This window comes from Lactuca serriola, chromosome 6, assembly GCF_051521515.1.
Source record: "Lactuca serriola cultivar US96UC23 chromosome 6, Lser_US96UC23_V15, whole genome shotgun sequence".
Classification (NCBI taxonomy): Eukaryota; Viridiplantae; Streptophyta; class Magnoliopsida; order Asterales; family Asteraceae; genus Lactuca; species Lactuca serriola.
Window position 1 is genome coordinate 20,769,537 of NC_136413.1, and position 26,836 is coordinate 20,796,372.

The following is a 26,836-nucleotide window of genomic DNA, read 5'->3' on the forward strand; positions in this document are numbered from 1 at the left end:
GATATGCAGGCAGCGATAGGGAATTTTGCACGATATACGAAATCTTAATTGAACAATGACATGTGGAGTTAGAAGGTTTACGAGTCATGAGCTTCTTTCCCAAAGAACAAGCTGATGATGATATCAAGGGAATAAGCATCGACTAACTTTTTGCCTGTACCCGCCACAATAAGAAGGATGCAATCATTATCCTAAATGTTGTGTTGTAAAATTTGGTCATGTTGGCTGAGTACTCGTTTAGTTACTTGGACTTGGCCACAAGCCCTCTCCTAAAGCGAGTTAAGCCTATTTGGCCAAAAACCACTAAGGACATGTCTATAACTTGTGTATAATCAACTTAGAGCATTATTTTCACCTTGTTAGAATTACATTTTTTCAATAGTTATTAACTTTGTTTATTAATTTACACCATGCATGCAGCTTGATTTTCTTGAGATTAAATCGACCACAAATGGTCAATCTAATCGTTGCAGTTTGCCGGGCCACATTAATTGTCCTTCGAATTTCAGTGAGTTGGGTGAAACTATTTTATTGCTTTGTCTCTATTAGGAAAATATTTATCTGCATGTACTTCTACTAGTTTAGCATATATCAATACCTGATTTGCCAGAGTTTCTAAGTGCGTAAACCGTAAGCTAGCTAGATTTAGCAATATAAACAACATAGAAAATTAGTGTTAAATAAACCGCAGGATATCAAAAAAATGTAAGGTAAAAGTAGAAATATGTTATTATTGCTCAGCATCCTTACCAACCAAAAGGAAAGGAGAGCGGAGATAAACTTCAAAGCTGACACTAGTAGCCTCATCATATATTTATAATGTTATCTCATACAATATGATCTATGATATAGTCTTACATTTTGTTCTAAACTTGATTTAACTTAAAGCCTGCTTTATTGCGTTAAGTTATAGTAGTAATTATTTATTGAATCAAACCCATAAAGCTCCAGCCCTGATGAGCATTGGCTTCAAATCCCTCTTCAGCTGAAGACTCATAATCTCATTAGTTCCACCGACCAACTTACCACCAATGAAGACAGCCGGGACCATACTGCACCCGAGCCCAGACAATGCCTGCTCAATCTCTCTGCTCATTGCTATCTCATCGAGCTCATAGACAGTAGGATTCACACCCAAGTCATTGAAGAGAGACTTGATTGTGTAGGATAATATGCAAGAACTCTTACTGAAGATCACCACAGGCCTCTCAGAAACCATTATGTTGACTCGGTCCATGTATATGATAGATAACTGAGAACTGTTAGTGATTGTATAGAATGTGTTCAATTTGATTATTGAAGAGATTGCGTTCACCTTTTAGTATGAAAAGTGAGTGAGCATGGGGAGATATATAGGGTTTTTGAGGATGATATGTGGAGAAAAGAGAATGTTTTAGGTTGGTGATGGATAGAGAAATTAGGTTCTAAAGATGGGCTTCGCTACAAAGTTGAGAGTGATATGATAGGAAAAAGTTGGTAGGCAGCGAATCTTTTTGCTACGGAAGGAGATATAGATATCTATGGCCAAGTGTTTATGCGTAGGGCTTCATATTCGATTCTTCAAGCATCTTTGTTCCAGATTTTTGTTGCCTTTCCAACAACGACTTTTCTTAACATAAAATGTAGTTATTTAGCAAGTATAAGTTGCAAAAGTTCACATTTCTTTTTTGTATTTTTCGTTACCTTCCGAGAAAATTATATTTAAAAAGCCTTGCATCATGCACTTAGACCATCCCAATGGGGTTCTATGAAGAGTTTAATGAGCTAAAAGGTGGTGACGTTGCATTGAATGGAGTAAAAATGCATGGTAGACTAGGGTTGATAATTTATGACACGGCACGACAAAAATACATGATACGAAACGAAATTGGGCCGAAACTGAAATTTGAATTCGTGTTCGTGTTAACCGGAAAAAACATGATGCCGTGTCGTGTCATGTTCGTGTTCAAAATTCAAATAGACTTGAGTAGTTGTGAGATGATATTAACTTTCGGAAAGGTATAAGTTTTTATGTGATACCTTAATTATGTAGATATTTGATCGATGCCAACTTTTTTTAAGAGGATAGGAGAATCAAACTGAGAACAAAATAAGATAGTAAGAGAAAAAAGAACACAAATATATGAACTGAATAATAAAAAGTAAGGGTGTCGAACGGGTAAAATTTTCGGGTTTTGGGTAGAACGGGTATTTCTTTAAGAAAATAATACCCGATACCCGACCTATATTGTAATTCGGGTTTTCGGGTTTTGGGTATTTGGGTTTGAGGTCGGGTCGGGTAATTATCGGGTATACCCGAAACTTTCTTAAATGACACTTATTGATAATTTATTTATTTATTTACTTTTTTATTTTTACATGTTGGTTGGTTAAATAATGAATCGGGTAGGAAAATACTTCATACAATTAACAAGTACATATATAATAACAATACAAATCATTATAATATTTTATGTACTTTTTTAATTCTATTTTGTGCGATAGTGAGAAACTGAGAATTGTGATGACGGTTCAGGACTTCAGCTTTAGCGTCGTATTCCTTTTGCAAGTTTGCGTCGACTGTCGAGTCATCGTTCATAAGTAGGAAACAAATGGTTTTGTTTTATTTGAAGTGTGCGTACGTGACTGCATTGTATATTTGATATTATTTAAAAAACGAATTCGGGTATTCGGGTATACCCAAAAATAAATATTCATACCTAAAACCCGACCTATATTATTATCGGGTTAACCTATTACCCGAATATTCATACCCGTTACCCGTTCTACCCGACCCATTCTACCCAAATGCGAAACGGGTTCGGGTGGGTAGAACGAGTTTCGGGTTTTTTTGACAGGCCTAATAAAAAGCATAGCTACCATCCAAACAGATGAATCAATTAGTCGTGATGGAATTAACTTAACGTACGGATACAAACATCATGAAATCCGAACTGCTTTTAAAGATAGAAAACTTTACATGATTCATCGCAGAGTTGTAAGGGACTAATCAAATTCTTTTGTAGAAGAATTTTTGTAGAAGAATGAGCGCCATCACTTTTAGTATGAATTACCACATTACTGCCGCAGTAATACAGGAGATAGTAAGTGGGTTTTAAAAGGAAATAAAACACTTATCGATTTGATTTGGCTGTTATTTCGTTCTTTTTAAGCCTATACCAAAATTAATTTATTTACACTTTAGATCCCTATCTTTTATATTCTTTGCTCATTTGTTATTGTATCCATTTTACACCAATGTTTTAAAAATCGGTTTTTTAGTTGAACCGGTATGGTGTCTGGTTCCCAGTTCAACCGGTTTAACCGGTTCGACTGCCGAGTGAACCGGTTTCTATATTTTTCATGTTTTTTTTTCTATTTTCCTACACATACATACATATATAAATTATGAATTTGATGTTGATAAGTTCAAACATTAAAAATACACATAAAAATAAGTTGTAAATAAATAAAAATAAATTAAAATAACACATAACCATAAGTTTTAGTACTTTACATCAATCAATATACGCTAATAAAAATAAAATATAATACCGAAACGAAATATAGTTTTAGATGAATACAACCACATCAAAAAACTTTATAGCATTTAACATATGTTTTTATTTAGAGAAAACTAAATATATTTGAAAAAAAATACAAAAGTTTATTATGTAAATAATTATTTTTCATGTGTTTTTATCCGGGTTAACCGGTTCAACCGGTTTATTTTGACCGGTTCAACCGGGTTTTTCTAAAAACCGGCCAGTTCAATTCGGTTCAGAAATCAATGTAAAATTGGTGATAGTTGAACCGCTCCCTCCTTCGGTTCCCGGTCCAATCGGTTCGACCGGCCGATTCAAACCGGTTTTTAAAACATTGCTTTACACTAGGGATATGAAAGTATGTCCATACCCGGCCCGGATAGACCTCTGGAAAAACCGGGGAGCGGTTAACGGGATTTTGTAAAATCGAAAACCGGACCGCTATATAGAAACTAATTCTAGTTCGATTCCAAGTAAGGTATCGGGTAAAATGGGTATGGAACAGAAAAACCCGGAAACATCAAAGCGGGTCGGGTGGAACTTGGTAGAGTGGGTCTAGAATCGGAAAACCCGAGAAAACCAGAATTTTTTGGTAATTACTTAGTGGATTGAACTTTGAAAAATTTTAGTTTTGATATCCCAATTTTGAAGGACTATAACTAAATGAATATTAAATTAAAAATAACAAAATTATTGTCTAAAATCATGTATAAACTCTAAGCTACACGTTCGAAACAACCGCATGCTAATCCGACTTCAAACGAATTAGATATGCATGTTTTAAAACATTTACAGAACATACAAAAAAAAAAATCTAAAAAACTGAAATTTTACAACGTTGATATCTCAATTTTAGGGGATACTAAGTCAATGAATATAAAACCAAAAATGACAAAATTATAGTCTAAAATCATATACAAACTCTAAACTACACGTTGGAAAAAATCGTATGTTAATCCGACTTCAAAAGATTTAGATATGTATTTTTAAAACATTAAAAAAAACTGAGAAACAAAAAATTTCATATTTGATATCCCGACTTTAGGAGACTGTAAGTCAATGAATATGAAACCAAAAATAACAAAATTATAGATTAAAATCATGTACAAACTATAAATTATACTCTTGGAAAAAAACCTCATTCCAATACGACTTCAAACAAATATATGCATGTTTTAAACTTTTCACATAAATCGGTCCCGGTTCCTAACATCAGTTCCAGATCTTAAATTTACCCGGACCCAAAGGACCGAGACCCGGATTACTCGGAACCCGGATAAAGTCATTCTTTAAACTCGAAACCCATACTGGTTTTACATATTCTAGTTTCGTTTCCGGTTAGATTTTTCAGTTTTAAATTTCATCTCTAATTTACACCACCATTTTTTCTTTTACTTTTCTTGAGTATATATATATATATATATATATATATATATATATATATATATATATATATATATATATATATATATATATATATATATATATATATATATATATATATTGTCATATGAGCTATTCAATTAATAGCACACTATAACGATTCACGGTCTTAGAAAAAATAATTGTATCAAATAGCGGATTATATACGGGTGATGCTAATAACGTCGTGACCACACAATTCTCGTTAACGTTATAGTGGTACTACAATCTTCATTGGTTGTAAGTCATTGTGGGTTTACTTGCCAAAAAGAAAAATAGTTTTTAGGCTAAGTCTAATTTTTTTAATAAGTCCAAAACAAAGTTTTGAATTTCTTTTGTATGTTGACCTAATTAGAAAGTAGAGGTATGTTCTTCTTTCGGAATAAATTGTCCACCACAAGGCTTTCCCCCAAAACAAAGTTTTGAATTTCAGTCACGACGTCGTCAGAGGCCATGAATGGAGAAAGGCTTCTGATGGAGGTAAGTAGGCTGTTACATCTTCCTATATTACTTAATTTTCCTCATCGACATCTCTCCAACTCTTTCTTTTCCCACCATATACGATAAATTGTTGAGGTACATGGAGGTCCCGGATATCTTCTTACCATCGGAAACGTTATCGGCTTCGATGAGACTGATCTTCATCGCTCTTGGGTTGAAGTAAGTCCGATTCATTGATTTTTTTTATTAATCTGTATATGTGTCTGTTTATTGTCCTATACTTCTGTTGTGTTTTTAACTTTGTTTGGAGGAATCGAATTGAATCAAATCGTGGTGTGTATTGTGTATTGTGTGTGTTTATGTTGCGTTGTTTATTTTTTCTTTGGAGTTGGGAATTAAACATTGTCGTATGTATATACAGGCCTAAGCGACAAGGAGTCCTCTAGAGAGGAACACAAGACTTGAGAATATGTGTTGAAGGATTTGGAATTTAGCTCGTCAGAAAAAACAGGTTATTACAACTTTTGTTTACTTAATTGTCAATTTTTTCCCCTAAACTTATGCAATTAGGTGTTGATTCAGTTGGTGAATTTCATCTGAACAATCGTGTGAACCGTCACCAGAAATAATGTAACTTCATAAGTATGATGAAAATGTACTACATTCTGTAAAATGTCAAGGTATCCTTTAGTTTACTTTCTGTTTCAATCTATATCAGATATTAACATAGAAATGGAAAAACAGGTTGATCTATGGAGTGTTGGTGCCCTTCTATTTCAACTTGTAATTGGGAGAACACCATTTACCGAAAACAATCAAATTCATATTTATATATTTCCATCAGGTGTTTGGCTTTCAAGGATATAATATATATATATATATATATATATATATATATATATATATATATATAGAGAGAGAGAGAGAGAGAGAGAGAGAGAGAGGTTCAAATGTTTTTAGCAAATATTGTGTGCCTAAATGCACCAATCAGAAATTAGCAAATAGTTAATTAATTAATTAAATAAATAAGGGTAAATTAGTAATATTACATATATGTATTAATGAATATCCAAAATTAACAACTGATATCCCTTTATTTAAGGGATCAATTTTTATTTACCTATTAAAACCCTACACCACAAGAAGCTAGGATCCTACGCTCTCATCGGACTCCCACAATGTCTCTTTTACCACCACACAATTCTCCAATCCTAATCTTAAATCCTACAAACTAAACAATCGAAGAACCCTAACTGTATCCGCACTAGGAGCCAACACATTTGACGGAACAACAATGGCACTCATCGGAGGTGGCTCGGTCTCAACAATCGCCTCCGTGATTTCACTCACAGAACCCGAGAAGCGCCGGCAGTTGCGGGCGGAGGAGGTTGGCGGTCAGGTTCACGTTTCAAGTTCACTTTTCCTAATTTACACTCTTCGTTATCTCAATTAGGTCTTACAATTTCGATGTTTTGATTGAATTTTATACTCATAAACTTTCGATTGAATTTGGGAGATACAGTGATCTGTTAGGCGCTGGTGCAGTGAATAAGGTGTACAGGGGATTTGATCAAGAAGAAGGAATGGATGTGGCATGGAACCAAGTAAAACTAAGAAGCTTCGGTGGAGATCCATCTATTCTCAAGAGACTCTTTTCAGAAATCAAACTGTTACAAACATTAGATAATGAAAACATCATTGTTCTTTACAGTTTCTGGAGGGATACTAAAAACAGCACCTTGAACTTCATCACAGAGGCATGTGCTTCAGGTAATTTAAGGGATTACAGGAAGAAACGCAGACGAGTTTCATTGAAGGCATTGAAAAATTGGTCAAGACAGATTTTGAGAGTGAAATATGAAATGAGAACTTTATCTCAGGTGTGTGTGTGTGTGTGTTTCAACTGATCAAAATTTTCTTTTTTCCACCATTAACATATGCGGTTAACAGTGTCCGTCTCCTTTGCAGCTACATGTTTCAATGGGTCACAGTTTCGTCCATTGATACCCTTGTTAGAAGCCATGCCAAAGGAACTTGGTGCTAGCCTGCATGATATGCTTAATCTAATCACATGTAATTTCTTGAAACAACATTCTGTCATGGCCTCCATGTGTTCGATAAAATGACTCAATGAAAAAATAGTTAAAAATCATTAATGTTTTTACTTCACTTTGTTCCTTATTCTTTTCAGAACTATATAACTCAATTTAGATTGGGTTGGATGCCATTTTCATAACAATAGGTTGATACTAGTTCCTTATTCTGTCAGAATTTGCAGTTAAATACATTGAGCATATCAAGAAGAAACACATGGAACCCGAAGAATGTTAGTTCCTTATTCTGTCAGAATACGTTGATGCTAGTTCCTTATTTTGTTTGTTGGGTATATTCTTGATAATACAAATTCTTAAAGAATATTCTTGCAGAATAGTTTATTTTGTAAGAATATTATTTGTTGTATTCTGATAGAATTGTAGTTAATTATTTGTATGTTTAATGTGTAGGTTTTACAAGTGTATCATTACAAATTACTTGGCAATGAATTTCTGGTAGAAAAGGCTTCAAGAATGGCTTGAAGACCTGATGGGAAAGGGTTGAAGAATGAATTAAAGAATGATCACACTCATTTTTTAAGAATGTTGTTATTTTTTAAGAATTATACTTGTTTATTCTTTCAGAATGTTTGTTATTATTCAATGAATCACAATCATACAATGTAATTTTTTTGATATATTATTAGTTTAAAAATCGATTTTGTGTATTCTTTCAGAATGTATTTACTAGTTTATGTTTGGCATTCTGCCATTCTGACAGAATAAAATCAAAAAATACATTTACTAGTTTATGGTTGACATTCTGACAGAATAAAATCGAAAAATACATTTAAAATATTCAGATTTTAAAAAAATAAAGGAATTAATCATCCCTAAAAATCCGAAAATTTCCTTTTTTAATATAGGTTAATTGACTAAAATGCCATTATGCTGAAATTTGTGTGATTATATGGTACATGCTATCCTAATCTACTACCATAGACCCTCAAATCATGATATTTGATTATATTTCATCCGATGGTCCATATCTGTGCATTCTGGCACACAATAGTTAGTAAAAACAAAATAACCTAACCCTATATATATATATATATATATATATATATATATATATATATAATAGTTTAAGTTAACAATCATTTCACCTTTCATGCATTTGCTTCAAAATATCATGAAATCAACAAAATTGCAATTTCCTCCAGATGTAAAGGACTTAAGTCCCGAGTGTATTGATCTTTGTCGAAAATTACTGCGAAAAAATCTAGGTATTTAAAATTTAGACTCATAACATAAATTAGAAGCATGATTATTTTTCAATTAATCAAGAATTATGGTTACTTTGATGGACAGTGGAAAGATTGACTTATGACGAGTCTTTGCACACCCATTTTTAACCCAATCAAAACCTGATGAAATGTCAAGGAAGCCACGAAGAATGACAAATGTGTTTTCTTATCCTAAAAGCCCAACTTATAAGAACAAAGAAGATAATTTACCATTTACTCTAACCCATTTGGCAATTGTGATGGAATATGCTTCTGAAGGGGAACTTTTTGATCGAATATGCACTGCACGGAGGTTTAATGAAGATGAGGTTCTTTTCTTTCTTTTTCTTTTTTTTTTAAATTTTATATGAAGTCATTTGTTGTTTTTCTTTCTTGAAAACATTTAATTATGTTGATTATGAGCAGGGTCGATTCTTCTTTCAATAACTCATATTTGATGTCAGCTACTTTCACTCTATGCTAATTGAAAACTTAAAAATTACACCTTTTTCTAACTTTACTCTAACTAAAATTAAGAAATATCAGTTTCATAATTTCATTTTAAGGAAATAATTCATCTTTTATAAAAATTGTTGCAGGGTTGATGAATCTCCAAGTATATCGAAAGAGGTAAAAAGGTCAGTTGGGGCTTTTCATTGTTTTGATTTAATCTGTATCTGTTTTTGGTATTTTTTTTTGTTTGATTGTTGAAATACCATTATTGGATTTTGATCGATCCTTTTTGGTATTCTTAATTGCACTTCAAACTGTCTAATTTAATGGATTTTTATTTTGTTTCCATTTATGGATCTTTCACTCTCCTCATGATCGATTTAGCAATTAGCAATTAGAAACTAACAGTTAACATCCATGTTAAGATTAAACGAATAACCAGGATCAAAGATTTTAGGATAAGCATTTGGGGAAAATCAAAATTAAGTTTGGAAACCATGAAATTTAATTGTTTCCCTAAATTAGCGATAAAATTGACATCAATGAGTTGACAAGACCTCATATTTCTAAGAGTGCAACTTAAAATTGGAGCACAAGCTTCTTCATGTTCTTAGCATCAATAGTATAAGGTTTTTCTTTAAAAATTTTGTGGGAATTGTGAAGTTCATTTGTGATTTGATTATTGTTTATTTAAATGTTTGATATTTGTTGTCAGATAGACAAAAATGTTGAAAGGGAAATCATCAATCATAGGTCTTTAAGACATCCTAATATCGTTAGGTTCAAAGAGGTGCAACCATTTTCAATGTTTTCTTTTTTAAATTATCATTTTTACTACTGTAACAAATTAATTACTAAAATCAAAACTTTAATCTATTTTAGCTCATATTGACCCCAACCCATGTGGCAATTATGATGGAATATGCTTCTGAAGGTGAAATTTTTTGATCGAATATGCACTGCAGGGAGGTTTAACGAAGATGAGGTTCTTTTCTTTCTTTTTCCGTTTTTTTTAAATTTTATATGAAGTCATTTGTTGTTTTTCTTTCTTGAAAACATTTAATTATGTTGATTATGAGAAGGGTCGATTCTTCTTTCAATAACTCATATTTGATGTCAGCTACTGTCACTCTATGGTAATTGAAATTTTAAAAATTTTAGTAAATAGTAACAAACTTTTATATTTGTTCAAATAGGTATCATAAACTTACTGACCATTCAATTTTGTTTCATTGTTATGAATTTTTTTATTTTTGTTTGTTGAATGTGGCAAGTTTATGCAAAACAAAAATTGTTAAAATAGTAACCAAGTTTCGATTTTGTTATGATATTATGAAAATGATGAAAACATTAAAGTGATTATGTGGCATGTTTATTGAAACTATATAATGAAACTGTTTCAATAAACCTGTCACGTCAACAAAGAAAAAAGTTTATAACCATGGAACAAAAAATACAAAATATCATAATACTAGAATAAAATTGCAAGTTGGGTGGTAAATGCTTTCGAAAATTCGTTTGAGCTACTCACTTGAACAAATTTTAAATTTGGTTACCTTTTAATGAAAATAGTTTTGCATTTTTATATTATTATTATTATTATTTGGGTAGAGGCTAATGATTTGAATTTATTTTTTCATCATTGAAGCAACTTTGTGTACTCTGTGACATTCAAGTAGTGAAAAAACATTGATGTGAACAAATTTCATAAAACATATGATAGATTTGGATGAAAGTTAGTACCTATATTAGTCGAAATTGCATCCCACATCAGGTAATGTCAATTGTACCCCTGTTGACCTGCAATCTGACCGGACCAGTTTTACGAGTGCGGGACTGATTCAGGTATTAGCCGGGTAGGATCGAAAACCATGGCTAATTTTCTTTATATGATAGTCACTTTCCAACATATGTGATTGTCAGTTTTTCTCTACAGTTTCACTCTCTGTTTTTCAACAATGATTTCGTGATCAGGACTGAATTGTTATACATTAAAAAACAATGATTTTGACTATTTTAACACTTAAGAATTTCAAAAGTTTCATTTTCTTTATACCTTTTATCAACCACTTGTTTATTTATATTCTAATATAAACTTCTTATTTTATATTTATAAATTAGATTGGCTTTTTGTTTGATTAACTTTTACTTTCTGTTGAACAAGAAAGGGCTTACATAAGATACCGTTGTTAGATGAAAATAAACAGACAAGGTTAGATGAAAGGGGATTTATAAAATATTTTAAGATAGATAAGGCTAATTGTTTAATTGTTGTGTTTTTGTTGCAGGTCGGAGACAATTGGTGTCGCTAAACTAATCAACTTCTCAAGTAACAAATGAATGATTGCAACATCTAAAGCCATTGAAGAACTGCCGATGGTTTCATATTTAATACACCCTCAAATAACCCAAAAAAAATCCAACGCCAAAGGCGCATCTAATTTCATATAGTTAGTATGTTATGATATTTACCTCTCTATTAGAATATATACCTATCAATTATGAATTATCATCTTAATTGTGAATTTTGGATTATGAACTTGTATTATTGTGAATGATTGTGAATTGCATGAGTAAAAAATTATGAAATGTTAGTGTTGTATGTTATGAACAACTGAATACAAATCTATGAATATAAGAGCATTGGGTGTGGACAACATGATGAAACACCAAATTGTGCCACCTCACATGCCACATAAGCAAATGGTGGTATAACACAAAGTGGGAAAATGGGTAATAAGATGAAACACCAACATTTTAAGAATAAATATGTTTTATTTTTGATTTTTTTTTTTCAATTTTTTTTCCTTTTTCCTTTTTCGTTTTTCCCCTTTTTATGTTTTTTAATCACTAAAATGAATATATTTTTATAAAATATAAAATTTTAAAACAAAAAAAAGACATAATATTTAAAATCTAAAATTACAATTACAATTAAAAAAACATAACTTTAAACCTAAAATCATAACTAAATTATCATTCAAATTACTCATAAAATCCTAATTAACCCAAATATTTCTTCCTAATTTGTTTCTTCATTACTTGTAGCACCGCTAGATCCTCAGGGGCCAAACCTTCCTCGCTCGTCTAAAGAATTGACAATTGATGTTTCATTAGTTCCCTCTTTTTTTGCTCCTGCTTCTCCCGTGCCTGCCTTTCTTGGAACTCCAAATAACGACGTTTCAAGTTAGTATTTATAAAATTTGAAGAAAGTATGTGTATAAGATATAGAGAGAATGAGAGAAAGGTTTAAAAAAATGGGTTAAAATTAGTATTTATAAAGACAAAGAAGTAAAAGTTATTTATTTATTTTTTGACCTTTTGCAACGGCCACTAGCCCAACGTTCAAATTTCACCGCGATTCAATCGGTCGTAGCGTCACGAGTAACGCCATAACGAGAAGCAACGAGAAGGGGGTCTATGTTCCCCCCATTACAACGGCCTTAAGGCCATCCACATAAGCCTATAACAAGCAAAATTGGACCCATACCGCATCGTCTAAGAATTCTATAAAATATGAAAAAAAAACTACTAGGATTTCAAATATTGACAATTATTGGAATTTGAACCGCAATAAATTGATAGCATATGAGTACCTTCAATATTTTTATAGGCACCATTTTATTGTGATTTGATATTACATTAGTTTTAAGCTGTGTTTTTGTTCTTCTAATTAACGAGTTGATAACATAATTAAATCGAGTTAGTGGTGTAAAGAATGATCAAAGAAAAAAAGATTAAAATGAAGGACGTGTGGGCAAAAAACAGTGGCGAGTCTAGAATACAAAACAACATAGTTCACTAAATTTTCTATATACATTTTTCTATATAAATTCAAAGATTTTTATAAGTAAGGTAGGTCCTAAATTTTTATTAAGGTAGGTCCCTAAAAAATTTCTATAGAAATTTCAGAGAAATAAAAAAAAAAAATAGGTGGGTCCTAGGACCAAATTCCATATACCTAGCCTCGCCACTGGCTCAATATGAAGAGTTTTTGGGCAATAGGTTCGCAAAATCAGAGACTTGACTGGCGGCAAATGAATATATGTACTGGAGTTTCGTGAAATCCAGGTAGCATCGAAATCGAAGAGAGGTCGACGATCGTAGAAGTGGTGAAGATCGACATCTTCAATTTGATGCATAGCTGCTTCAGTGTGTTATCTTCTTATATCCTCTGTGTGGCTTACGGAAATGTAATAACTATATGAAAATTACATATACACCCTTGCTTCATTAAAAGTAACATGTTTGTTTTCCTATTGTTGATTTTTGTTCTCAAATATTCTCAAACCCATAAATGTTCTCGTTTGAACACACATACACACATACACACACACACACACACACATATATATATATATATATATATATATATATAGGGTTAAGTTCAAATGAGAACACTATTTAATGTGAGAAAACTATTTTATGTTACTATTCTACTTTAAATTTAATATGTATAGTATTGTAGTGATTATAATACGAATATATTCAATTTTATATTGCTATTCTACTATAAAATTTATCCATATATATATATATATATATATATATATATATATATGTGTGTGTGTGTGTGTGTACGTATTAATTTAGTAAATTCTAATGTGAATGTTAAATATGTGATTGTTCATATATTCGGTGATAAATAATGTCATAAAGTTGTACATACAAAATTTTAATATGAATATTAATGTGTGATTGTTCGTATATTTGTTGATGAATAATGTCATATCGTTGTGTATACAAAATTCATAATAGAATAGTAACATAAAGTAGTGTTTTCACGTTGTCACATTAAATAGTGTTCTCATTTGGACTTAACGCTCTCTCTCTCTCTCTATATATATATATATATATATATATATATATATATATATATGGGAAAAGTGAATATACCCTTAAGGGTATATAAGCTTAGGTACCCAAACCCACCATAATACGTCGTTTTGTTTGACATATTCGTTATGATGCTCTTAAACTTCAATGTCTAACTTGATTTATTTTTAAAATTTCATTATTATCTTTCTCTTATATCACATCGTTTTTCCAAATGCCTATTAGGTTATATATATTACAGTTGAAAATTAAAATTACGTAAGAGGAAGGTAACTGTAAAATTTATAAAAATCTTAGAAGTAAATCAAGTTAGAAGTTAAACTATAAATATATTGGACAATTACAATGTACATATATGATACAAAACGATGTAATATGGTGAGTTTGGATAACTAAGCTTATATGCCCATAGGTATATTCACTTTTCCATATATATATATATATATATATATATATATATATATATATATATATATATATATATATATATATATAATAATAATAATAATAATAATAATAATAATAATAATATTCTTCCGATGAAGAATCAACCTACAAAAGTGATTCATAAAACCTCATTTATATAACCTGAAATAGTTACGCTTTTTCTTTCAACCTGTGGATTTGCTAGACATACAAATAACAATCTAAGTAAAACATCTTTTATTTTGATTTAGTTTTAATTTTTTTTAATGTACCATTCTTTAATCTAATTCTCATTTATCGTGGATTAAGTTGTTGTTTAATTTCACATTGGTTCTAAAAAATAAATTCTTTTTTTACAAGAACAAATACAATGCTTCTTTACGTCCTAACGTAGATATTTTTACGCTCCCTTATATATATATATATATATATATATATATATATATATATATATATATATATATATATATATATATAAAGGAAGAAAGAGTAAATTTATTTTAGGATATAAAAAAGCATTGCATTTGTTCTCATAAAAAAGAATTTATTTTTTTAGAATTAATATGATATGAAACAACAACTTAATCCACGATACGTGAGAAGTGGATTAAAGAATAGTAGATTGAAAGAAACTAAAAATAAATAAAAATAAAAGATGTAGATTCTATGTACATTTTTTATTTTTATTTGTTTATTATTTTTTAATTTTTGTAAATCTATCATTCTTTAATCTAAGACAAAACTGTAAATTTAGTCCCTGTGGTATTCAAAAAACTTTGGATAGGGTCCAAAAACTTTTCAACTTGCATGGAAGGTCCAAAATCAAGGTTTTTCTGTGATTTTGGTCCTAAAATTAAGAAATTTCTGTAATTTTAGTCCATGGAGCACTTGAATTGACTATTTTGCCCTGTAAAATTCTTTTTTGTATTTTTTCATATTTTTTATTTTGTTAATATTAATGAAAAAAAATTATGATGTCCCACCCATCTCTCTCTCATACATACACAAGCATACGCAAATTCTTGCTCCCTTTTTACTCTGTTTAACTCAATTTATTCATCATAGAGAATTTGGATATTCTCTACTTTGGTTAGAATCGATTGAACTAAAAATCTTCATTATTATTAATCAATTTTTTTTGTTAAGGAAGAAGCTATTCAATTTTGGCGATTTTAGGGTTGTTGTTCTTCATCCTTCATTGTGTAAATTTTTTTACTATTTTGAGATTGAAAAATTAATCTCACCAACCCAATCGAGTAAGCTAACAATCTTATTATCATGAAGCGATTTGTGTCATGTGGTTGTATGAGTTAACTATCGACACTTTTGGGACTTTCCTATCTGTATTCTTCATTCATGATTTGGTGTGTTTGATTCTTAATTTTAATATTATCTTCGATTTAATCTAAGTTAATCACCCTAAAATTTATTGTCAATCTTTGTGGTTATATCGATTTTGGGATAATCTAATTTCAATTTAGATGAACTGGATATGTTCGTCGATGGGGATAGATAGTTTTAAATGGATGGTGATGGGATAATTTTAGATTTGATTTGAAGATAGGATTAAACCAAGTGTTGTTTGAGTTTCTGTGGATAATGATGCATGAATCGAATTTTTGCAGCACAATTTTTTTAGATTTTGCTGAGAACAGATAATATTTGGATGAAAAACGATTTTGGGGATTGATTTCAGGAATGATATAGAGGAAAATCAGCTGATAGAAGAGTGGGATATGTGATCTTCAGTTAGATGTATGTGATAAGAGAGGTAGCATGTGAGAGAGCAAGGGATAGTGTCAGTGGGGTGGATCATGGGTGGTGTAAAGGTGATGGCTCTCAGATGAATATATCTGGTGATTGTCTCTTCTGATTTGCAGGTAGAGGAAGAAGAAGATTCATGTAGAAGAAGAAGGTGGGAGAGAAAAAAGGGGGCGGGTAGACCCGTTTTTTAAATAACTAAATTAATAATGTATTAAAAAATGCAAAAAAGAAAAGAAAAGGGCAAAATTGTCCTTTCAACATTTTTAGGACCAAAACCATAAAAAACTTTGGATTTTGGACGTTCCATGCAAGCTGAAAACTTTTTGGACCCCATCCAAAGATTTTTGCAAACCACAAGGACCAAATTTGCAGTTTTGTCTTAATCTAATATTAAGTTATTGTTTCATTTCACATTGGTTCTTTTAAGTCCCGACATAAATAAACTTACTCTTCCTTTATATATATATATATATATATATATATATATATATATATATATATATATATATATATATATATATATATATAAGAGATGGTTATTTTGAGATAAAAAATAGAGATTGTGTGATTAATCATCAGCCAATACATTCTAACCTCAACTTCCGTCAACTGTTAAATAATACACGAGCACAACAATAAATTTCACGTTTATGTTTAGAAAGCGAACACATTCCTTCTCTGTTATACGATTACGAAACAAAAATCTTCTTATCGCTAAATCTGCGATTCTCAGTATCAATCTTCTAATCCTATCATCCAACTTTCGCAATTTATTCAATCTTTTCTTAAAGTTCCTATTTTACTGAATTTTTTATCACATTAATGAGCATATTTAAATCGATGAAAATGATCGAAACAGAGCATCCGTTCATATTTTCAAAATACGAGATATAATCCACAAATTAAAGAAACAATCACATCGCATTAATCATTATAATTCAAGAGAGCTTCAGAGCATTTGAATATTGAATAAAGATCGATCTTCATACAAGATGTTGTATTCAAAAGAAATTGACGAGTCAATCGTAAGTGATACTATCGCAGCTGAAATCAATTCATCTCGTAACGACAAAGAAATCAATTTAACTTGTTCAACTTATCAAAATAAACATAAAAACCTTCAAAATACGATTGGCGTTCACGGTTAAAATAATTCATTACGTATTGCGATATAATTTAGAAAGTTCATTCTAATTTTTTTTACTTAGTCATAAACAAAATACATAACTGATAATGTGTTAATCATATGTTAAACCTCATAATCTTATACGATTATACATTGTAATTTATGATTCAACATATATTACAAATGTACTTACAGATATGACTAATAATATTTCTTTACAAATTGTAATACATGATTAATCATATGTGATTATGCAGTCTAATATATGATTTAACATATATGACAACGTATAAATGCAACTAACTAATCATAAAGTATAATACATGATTAGTCGTATATGTCAATGTACAACCGCATGATTTATCATATGTGTTCATACAATGAAATTTAATATTAATGATATATTAAACTATATAATCATATATGATTATACATCCTAATATATGATTAATCATATATTACTATGTATAAATACATATAATTAATCATTTATGATTAAACAATATAATATATGATTAAATATATATATTACGATGTATAATCATACATGATTGTACAGTATAATATATAATTAGTCAGATATGACAATCTACAAATACACATGATTTGTCATATGTCTTAATATATTGAAATATATAATTAATGATATATTAAACTATATAATGATATATGATTATACATCCTAATATATGATTAGTCATATATGACAATATATAAATACATATGATTTGTTGGGTATTAGATGTTGCGTCATTGAGCTTGTTGTATTTAGTCCCTTGTGTACACGGTATTGGGCCTGTCCACCCGTCTCATTTGTTAGGGTTTATGTATTTATAGTGCATGCATGCACCATAGGAGGTTAACGCTTTTATCTTTGAAATCCTTTGTAAACCCTAATCACGCCTCTATAGTAGAAGTTCTTTGTCGAGCTCTCCTGAGGCTGTGAAAGTTGAATCATTCAGCTTATTTTGAATCATTGTCGTGTTCTTATTTACTTCCTGTTTTGAATCTTATCGATCTTTAAGAAGTTTATTCTAACAATTGGTATCAGAGCAGGAGACTGTGTAATCTATACGCATCTTTTCTGATAAAAGAAGCCAGTAGGGTTTCCATTAATATTGGATCTTGCTCAGACGTCATCTATGTGTTCTTGACGCTGTGATCTCAATATTACCCTATATTTTTACACTTCTGATTCTTAAACAGGTTACAAAGATCTTGTTAAAATGTCACATGACGATTCTCAAATCAATTCCATCAGTAGTATTGGGTCAACAACAAGGATTCTCATTCTCTTTCTCAATGATTATGAAGTTTAGGCGCTTCATTTTGAAGATTATGTTCTAGGTTTAGAAGATAATGGTTACTTGAGCTGGCAATCTATTACTGTTGGAACTTTCGTTCACTCTAGAACAAGAAAGGTGATTAAACTTAAGCCGAACTCAATCAACTTATTCTTGATGTCAAAGAAGTTCCTTGAGATGAGAAAGAAAAGATGCAAAGCAACATCAAAGCAATGAGAATCATTAGATTCGCATTGCAGGCTGATTCCTTTCGCCTTGTCAGTTCTTGTGATACAACCAAAGCTATATAGGACATGCTTAAAGAGCTCTATTCAACAGGTGCATATTTGGAACATTCTACTCAAACGCTTCTGTTGTCCGAGTTTGGTGCTTTCGCACAAAAGACTGATGAAAATCTCAGTCAAGCGTTCAATCGCTACAATCATCTTTTTAGCAGGATGACGGAACATGGCATTGGACGTGAAACCATCGAGCAGAAGGTAACATTCATGAATGGGTTAAGGTTTGAATGGATGGTTGTGGTATCAACGGTGAAAGATCATGAGCAGTTTTGAAACTACACCTTAGCAAAGGTAGTAGGTATTCTGAAGTCACATGAAAGAGAAGTGACTAAAGAAACGAAAGTTGTGTCTAGCATGGGTACGTGGGCACTTGTTGCAAAGGGGAAACAAGTTGTTGAGGATGAAGATGAGACTAATCTTTCTGACTGTGAGCTCACAAGTGAAGAGTTCGCTTTGATGGTGTCCAATCCTAGGAGATTCGAAAAGAAGAAGTTTCCCTCCAACAAAAACCGAAACTGGAAAGGAAGCTACAGTTCAGAAAAAGTGAAGGAGGAGAAAGTGATTAGCTTCTAGAATGAAGAAGAAAAGAAAGAGAAACAGCTTGCAAGTGATTCAGGCTATGATTGCAACTATTGTTATGGCAAGAATCATTTGGCTAAAGAGTGCATGTTGAGGCGATTGAATGAGAAGAAAGAGGGAGAAGAAGATAAGGCCTACCATCTTCGCAAGCTAGAGGAAAGAAAGCAAAAAAAAAAATAAAGATGATAAATCGATGCCGGCTTTGATTGTGTAGGGTAATAATGATGAAGATGAATTCGGTGGAGTGGAGGTATGGTCCACTAATTCAGAGGATGAAGAGGTTAGAAGGCCCCACTCACGGAAAAAGTTTTGTAGAGAATGAAGGGGATTCGTATATAGGTGCAAAGTGTTTTATGGTGACAAATGATGTGTCACAAATACGAGGGTATGCAACAGATGGAGGACAAGGATAGGTGAATGGAAGAAATGATGACAACTGCTTCACTATGAAGCCAATTCTTGCACAAATCAACAAATGTGATCAACTAATTAATAAGATACATTACATTCTTGAATCTATTAATATTCCTGTATCTAATTATGAAACTGAATTAAACAATTTAAAATTCACCTTTTCGAATGTAAGTGAAAGTTTGAAACGAACTCGCCTATCAAACGCTAACATAACCGATCAAATCAGCAGGGTGTCGTCCAAGAGTGAGGAACAAAGGATGTGGATAGAGAAGATAGATTCTGAGCTATCTAGGTCTAGGGACGAGTCTATTTATTTACAACGAGACAATTTAAAGCTTTTAAAACAATGTAACATTTTTTGTTTGATTGCTAAGAGGCTTTATTTTAATATTACTCAATTGCATTTGGATTCTGAAATTGGTAAGAAAAATCATAAAATGATCTTGCCATTTTTGGAATTAAAGGAAGATGAAATTGATGTTGATTATTATCAATGTGAATCTATCGTCTCATCAGAGGAAACCTTAGAGGCTTATAAAATTGGACTTGAAAAAATTGACTCATACATTTAGTCCAAAGACCACAAGGACATGCTGAGACAGTTACTCGATGAAAATGACAGGTTAATGATCAAAACCGAAACTATACAAAAATTTGATTCATTGAGTTCGAAATTGAGTTCAGATAATAAGTTAAATGTTGATAATATTTCTGAATTCGATGAGGACAATGAGATGAGTGAAATATCTATAGAATATGAGGTTGACTATTCACAATCCCTTAAAGACGAACCTTAAAAAGCGAAAGCTCTGATTTCAGAAAATTCAGTTGAATTCGCACATCTTTATCAAAACAATCCAATGGTTCTAAAGGAAGTTGCGACTGACTTTCCAAAGGTCCAAACGTCGCCTAACCGAGTCTTCATAGTTAATGGCGTATCTAAATGTCAAACTGTCAAACTAACGTCCGTAGTCGAAGCTAATAATGCTGATGTATGTGATGAGCACTTCTGGTCCACCCCGATTGACAATGCAGACGAAACGGTAGGTCTATCTGAGAAGACCTCTTGGAGAGTTAAAGGAAGGTATGTTGCTGAACCTTTAAATAAGGTTAATACTACCTATGAAAAGGGAAGTTCTAGTGGAACCAAGGATAATCTCACTGATAACTCTTCAGTTCAAGAAAACACTCATGTGTGAAAGATAAGGGCAAAAGCGAATGTTCACAAATCTGCTGAACACTTCGCAACAATAAAACATCAATGAAACGTTGGGTACAACAAAAATCTACAGGAACGAAAACAATTTTGGAAGTCAAGGAACCCTAACTTTGTTCATCATGAAAAGCGTTTCAATCCTCAGACGAACGTTGGATCAAATGCCAAAAGCCAAAAAGTCTCTTCAAACGTGAATCCCAAAGGCTTCTCATCTCGTAAGTTTCACAATCCTCAGGATCAAAGACACACAAGTCATCTCAGATCCACTACCTACAACCCACCTATCCTTCAAATCATAAGTCAGCTCCCAAGAACACCTTCATTTCTAAACCAGGAGTTTCGTACTCTTCCACCTCCTCACTACACGATAAAGGAAAGGCGAAGATTGTTTCAGAGTCACACACACTCCTTCTAGATCTAAGGAGAAAGAGAGAAAGTTTCTTAAACATAAAATAAGAAACAAACAAAAACAAAAACAAACTAACTTGAAAGAATCAAATCAGAAAGATAAGCATATCAAGGTTTTGACAATAAAGAAGAAAGAACAAACAACCTTAATAAAGCGAACTTATATGATTGATCTCTCTATTGCTTATCCAGTTTCTGTAAAAGTCTCACGAGGACCCAAACACCTTTGGGTTCCTAAATCTGCTTAATTTTTGCAGATTATTCGTGACGAACAGTTTGACACTGAATGGTATATCGACAGTGGTTGTTCGTGTCACGTGACGGGAAGGAAGGAGGAGCTAAGAGAATATAGAGAATTAGAGAATGGTGGTCTCGTGAAGTTTGGTAACAATGCACTTGGGGAAATCAAAGGATACGACATGATAACAAATGGCAAATTCTCAATTCACAAAGTGGCATATGTTGAGGGACTGCAACACAACTTAATAAGTGTTTCGCAGTTGGTAGTGGGTACAAGACTAAAGGTCTCGTTTGATGATGAAGGATCTAAATTTTTTGAAATGAAGACGAAATCAGTGTTGCTTAAATCAAAACGTAAAGGCAAGATGTATCCATTGGATATCAATACGAGGGAAACCTTCTATATGTCTGGTCACTAAGGCTGTAATAAATGACAGTTGGCTATGGCATAGGAGACTTTCGCACCTCAACTTCAAAGATATCAACAAGATAGTTCTTGGTGATCATGTGCGAGGTCTTCCTCTCTTGAAATATAACAAGGATCATCTCGGTTCCAGGTGTTTCATTTTCAATTCAAAGGAACAACGGAATAAGTTATATACGAAGGCTAGGTTTTGCTCTCTTCTAGGGCTTGCTCATGATGATTCAATGGTAAACCCAGCTTCGATCCCCACTCCTTAAATCATCGGCATGTTCTATCAAATGGGGTACGTAGATCTCATCCCCTCCATCACCAAGTTGAAGAAATCTAACCTTCCTCCTTAATGGAATGACCTCTTTACCCTTCTCTTCAAGGCATTCTATGAACAGGTAACAGGTTCAGATTACGAAAGTAAGTCCTTCATGATGATCCTCTATGGCCTCTACCATGGGATCAACTTAGACTATGGTTCCGTTTTATGGGCTCAAATGGTGCAAAGCACAAACTCTACTACTCGACACAACGAGATTTCGTGTGGTAGATTTTGGACCATAGTGGTACAACGTGTAATTGTGAAGCTCAGCATACCAGTCATGGCAGATTCTTTGACGTCTTTGATTTCTACCTTTCACACTACCAAGATCATCGTTGCTGACAACTCCAACTTTTCTTTCGTGGGTTCCATTCCTAAATCCATGTACAAGTGCGTGTCTGGGGCAAGCAAAATTATTGGGGAATACAAGAAGCTTAAAGTTTTAGGACCCAGGGTTATCACTCCTGAGATGCAACAAACTCTTGATGAAGCTAATAAGTTCAAGAAAGGGAGAAAACCAAAGAAACCGAAAGAGGGTCCGTCCGCCCTTACTCAGATTACTAAAAACTGAAAGACAAAAGGTGATCCTTCCAAGCCAGCTCCCTCTTCTCCAAAATGAAAGCGAGTCAGGAAACAAGTTCGTAAAATTCGCATCCCTTCCTCAAAATCATATGAAAGCGAATCTGATGAAGCAAATCGAGGCGAATCTAAGGAGGATGTCAACCGAACTGACCAGGAGGTAAATTTTGTTATTCCATCCCCTCCATCGTCACCTATTTCCTCATCTATTCCTACCACAATTTCTCCTTGCCCATCTCCTGTTACCACTCAACCACCAAATTCTATTCCTTAACACTCCCTAATTTTCACTGAAACCACTACAACTACCACCATATGCGAACCTCATGTTAATGTCAACTTATCTAATGCGGGGGCAAAGACTTCAGGTTTTGCAACTACTTCTACCACATCTCCTATTTCCCCTCAACCTCAACATGGTTCTGATGACTTTCTCGGTGCTGAAGGACTTGACTTTGATACTTTTCACTATAGTCTATTCTCGATCCAAGGAGAGAGTGATGATGATGCCCATCTCACTCAGAGGCATCTCAAAGATTTGAATGCCAAGCTAGATACTCTTATTGCATCTTCTGCTACCTCCTCAAGCCATGCCTTTTCTGAAGCAGCGGTTAAGAGAATGCTTGATACTCTTGTAAAAGAACATGCGGCCAATCTCGCAAAACTAAACCAAGCAGTTGAAGATTCCACTTTTTCACGTCAACAAGCGATCAAAAAAAGTCGATAAACTAATCACGAAAACGAAGACTTTTATGATAGACCTTCATATTGCAGCTGAAGCGAATGCTACCAAGGCGAATGATGTGATCATGAAGCTTAGCACTTTGCTTCGCACTAAACGGGAGAAACTGGAACAACTTCGTATAAGTATCTCTAGTGATAACACAACATTTCACTCTTCTATTTCTTCGAGGCTCACACAATTTCAAGACGATCTAGCTCTTGAAAGTAAACTAATGAACGAACTTGCTCTCCACACCACTCAACTCTGCACTCAAACCCTCAAACTCAAGCATGCGAACAATGAAATTGCAGAGCTCAAGTCTGAACGAGCAATTCTGAAATCATGCGTCGGCGATGTCAATTCATTACTTTCCAGTCTTATTGAAGCCCATGATCCCATTTTGACCATCACCATTCGCAGACACTTGGCTAATAAGCTCCGTCCTGCTTTCGCTCTTCTGAACAGGATGAAAGGTGTTTTTGAGGCTCCTGTCCATCTGAAACAAGGGGGAGAATATAAAGCTACTAAGACAGGGAAACCACCTAAAAACAAAAACGAACCGCAGGGTAATGTAGCTTCGAGTTCGAAAGGGAAAGAACCAATGGGTGATGAAGAAGAAGAAAATGAAGAAAATCAACTAGAGTGAAAGGCTCGTGACCATGAGCAAAACAAAAGTGCTCGCATTATGAGAGATACCGAAGAGAAATAAAGAAAAGATAAAGAAGCTCATGACACTTTGGAGAGTAGAAAAACGCTCTTTCCATTGTGGACGTTGGAGCGAATTGTAACACCCGAGTTTCGGGGCTAAGCATTTTTAGACGATGTAATAGTCTAGGTCAACTATTGTAACTCTTTTTGATGTAATAAATATGAAATATTTTAATTCTATGTGAATTATGTGTATTTGTGTGCTTATTACTTTATTATAAATATATATTTAATAAAAAATAAAAATAACCTTCAAAATTAAAGTGTGAGATAAGTCCGATATCTTTACATGAAGTTGTAGTGGTCAAAACAAGGATTCCGGGGATATAAAAAACGCCAAAATCCGAGTTATAACGAAGAAGTTAGGGCCTGCCGAAGTTTTACGGCAAAACCGGCACGACACCGGGAGACGTAAATAGTGAATTTACGATGGAGGACTTTTTAGCCTTAGTGATCTAAACGAAAGTCGTAGAATATGATAAACTGAGAAAATCCATAAAAAGAACGTCCAAATTTGACTTCGTATGAAGAAGTTATGATTTTTCTAAGATTCGGCTTAGCAGTACACGACCTGAAACTCAAATTTTAGTTCGAGCGGTTTTTGGCTTACGCGACCTAAATGAGAGTTGAAGATCTCATTAATAGGAACTCAACGGTAAAAAGATAGACGAAAACGGAGTCCGTATAAAGGAGTTACGAATTCTTCACGGTCATTTAACAGTCTCAACACCTCCTACTGTTAAATTTGAGATCGGTCGAGAATTAGCCGACGAAGTCTAAATGAAAGTTGTAGATCTTGATTTTACCTACGCGTTGAAAAAAGAACGTCGAAAACGGAGCTCGTATGCGAGAGTTATGATTTTTCTAAGTTTGAAGGCTGATACGCAATAGGGGGTGACGTGACACCACCATAATTGGACACATGGCACCACCAGAAGGCCACCACATGCCCCAACTCGGCGAGTAGGTCCTCCTACTCAGTGATTCCATCAGGATTTCACACTATAAATAGATGTGTCGGGTTCCATTCATTCTCACACCTTTCCTCTTCCACTTTCTCTCTCTAAACTCTCTCTCTAGCTCCCCTTAAGCCCCCTAAAGCCTAGGTAAACCCCCTAGCACCCGAAGGAAGCCCCAAGGCTCCTAAAGTCCCGAGAAAAGAGCCTTTCGGCTTGGAAACGCTGCTCCAGCAAAGCCCGGTTTTGAGAAAAACCCGCTGTAAGTGAGCTACGCCTAACCGATCTTTAGTATAGCTTATGTTTTAATATAGTAACATTATTAGGACCTTAAAATAATTATTTGGGCTATTATTATGACTTATATAGAGTGTTGTTTAACGCTTGTTTAACAATAATAATGGCTAGACTATTAATTAGTCACGGTTGATGTTAGACTAAACCCTAGTGGTATTGATACTAGGTTTTATCGAAGGAAAATTGTTTTGAGAGTATCGAAGCACTGCCCAAGTGCAAAATCACCACCCACTCAGGTGAGTGCATAGTTACTTTCAGCTTACACATAGATATGAAGTATTTTATATAAATTACGTGCTATGTGTGCATATTATCTGAATACTTGCTATCTATGCTGGATGAACGTTTTTATACATGCTTTGAATGATTTAAACTGTATATGTATTTTATATCTACGAAAATGTTGGGGTAAAACATGGGTAGATGTAATAGGTGGTGTGTGATAAAATGATGAGAGGCCTCGATGTTGATGTTGTTGATTCTGTCATCTAGCGGAGTATGGATGATGACCACATACTCCTCTAGACAGTCTAGTGGAACACTAGCAGGCTCGCTACCTGTAGGTGTTGTGAACGATGTTTTCACCGGTGTACTCCATCCCCCACATGGTTGCCTTCAGGACATTTATTGCTGAGGAATCCCTTTAGTAGTAGTGTCCATCCCGATGATGATCCTTAGGCTAGGTCCCTTATGATAGGTGTTTAGGGACGTAAAGTGAGGATAACGGGAACGGGTAATCGGGTTATTGTTGATTGATGAAATTAATAAACTTATTTATTGTGGGTTGAAAACCCTATGTCCTCACCAGGCTCCCAAGCCTGACCCACTCAGTTTCTTGTATTACAGGTAGTGGCGCATGAGCATAGATGTGATGCTCTAGATGAGGGCTTACGGATATAGGCCTGTAGATATGAAATAATGTAGTAAGGCTTATATTGTACTATTTATGCTATTGATCTGTATCGAACATGACATCCCAAGTCTTTTAATGAAATACATTTCTTTGGAAATGCTTTTGATAAATCTTTATCATATTTTGTTTTGGGACAAATTCCGCAACACTTTTATTTAAAATGTTACTCTGA

At 33.1% G+C, this 26,836-nt stretch overlaps 2 long non-coding RNA genes and 1 pseudogene across 2 annotated transcripts; 2 read left to right on the top strand and 1 right to left on the bottom strand.

Annotated features, from left to right (window-relative positions):
* Positions 1-706: 706 nt before the first annotated feature.
* On the bottom strand, positions 707-1,343 carry LOC145057885 (monothiol glutaredoxin-S5 pseudogene; annotated as a pseudogene).
* A 3,961-nt stretch (positions 1,344-5,304) lies between these two features.
* Positions 5,305-6,240, top strand: LOC145059234 (uncharacterized). Its single transcript, XR_013686715.1, has 3 exons — positions 5,305-5,606; positions 5,809-5,898; positions 5,970-6,240. It is a non-coding gene; the product is annotated as an uncharacterized LOC145059234 (long non-coding RNA).
* Positions 6,241-6,337: 97 nt separating this feature from the next.
* On the top strand, positions 6,338-8,083 carry LOC145058517 (uncharacterized). Its single transcript, XR_013686412.1, has 4 exons — positions 6,338-7,267; positions 7,356-7,460; positions 7,657-7,739; positions 7,892-8,083. It is a non-coding gene; the product is annotated as an uncharacterized LOC145058517 (long non-coding RNA).
* The last annotated feature ends 18,753 nt before the right edge of the window (positions 8,084-26,836 follow it).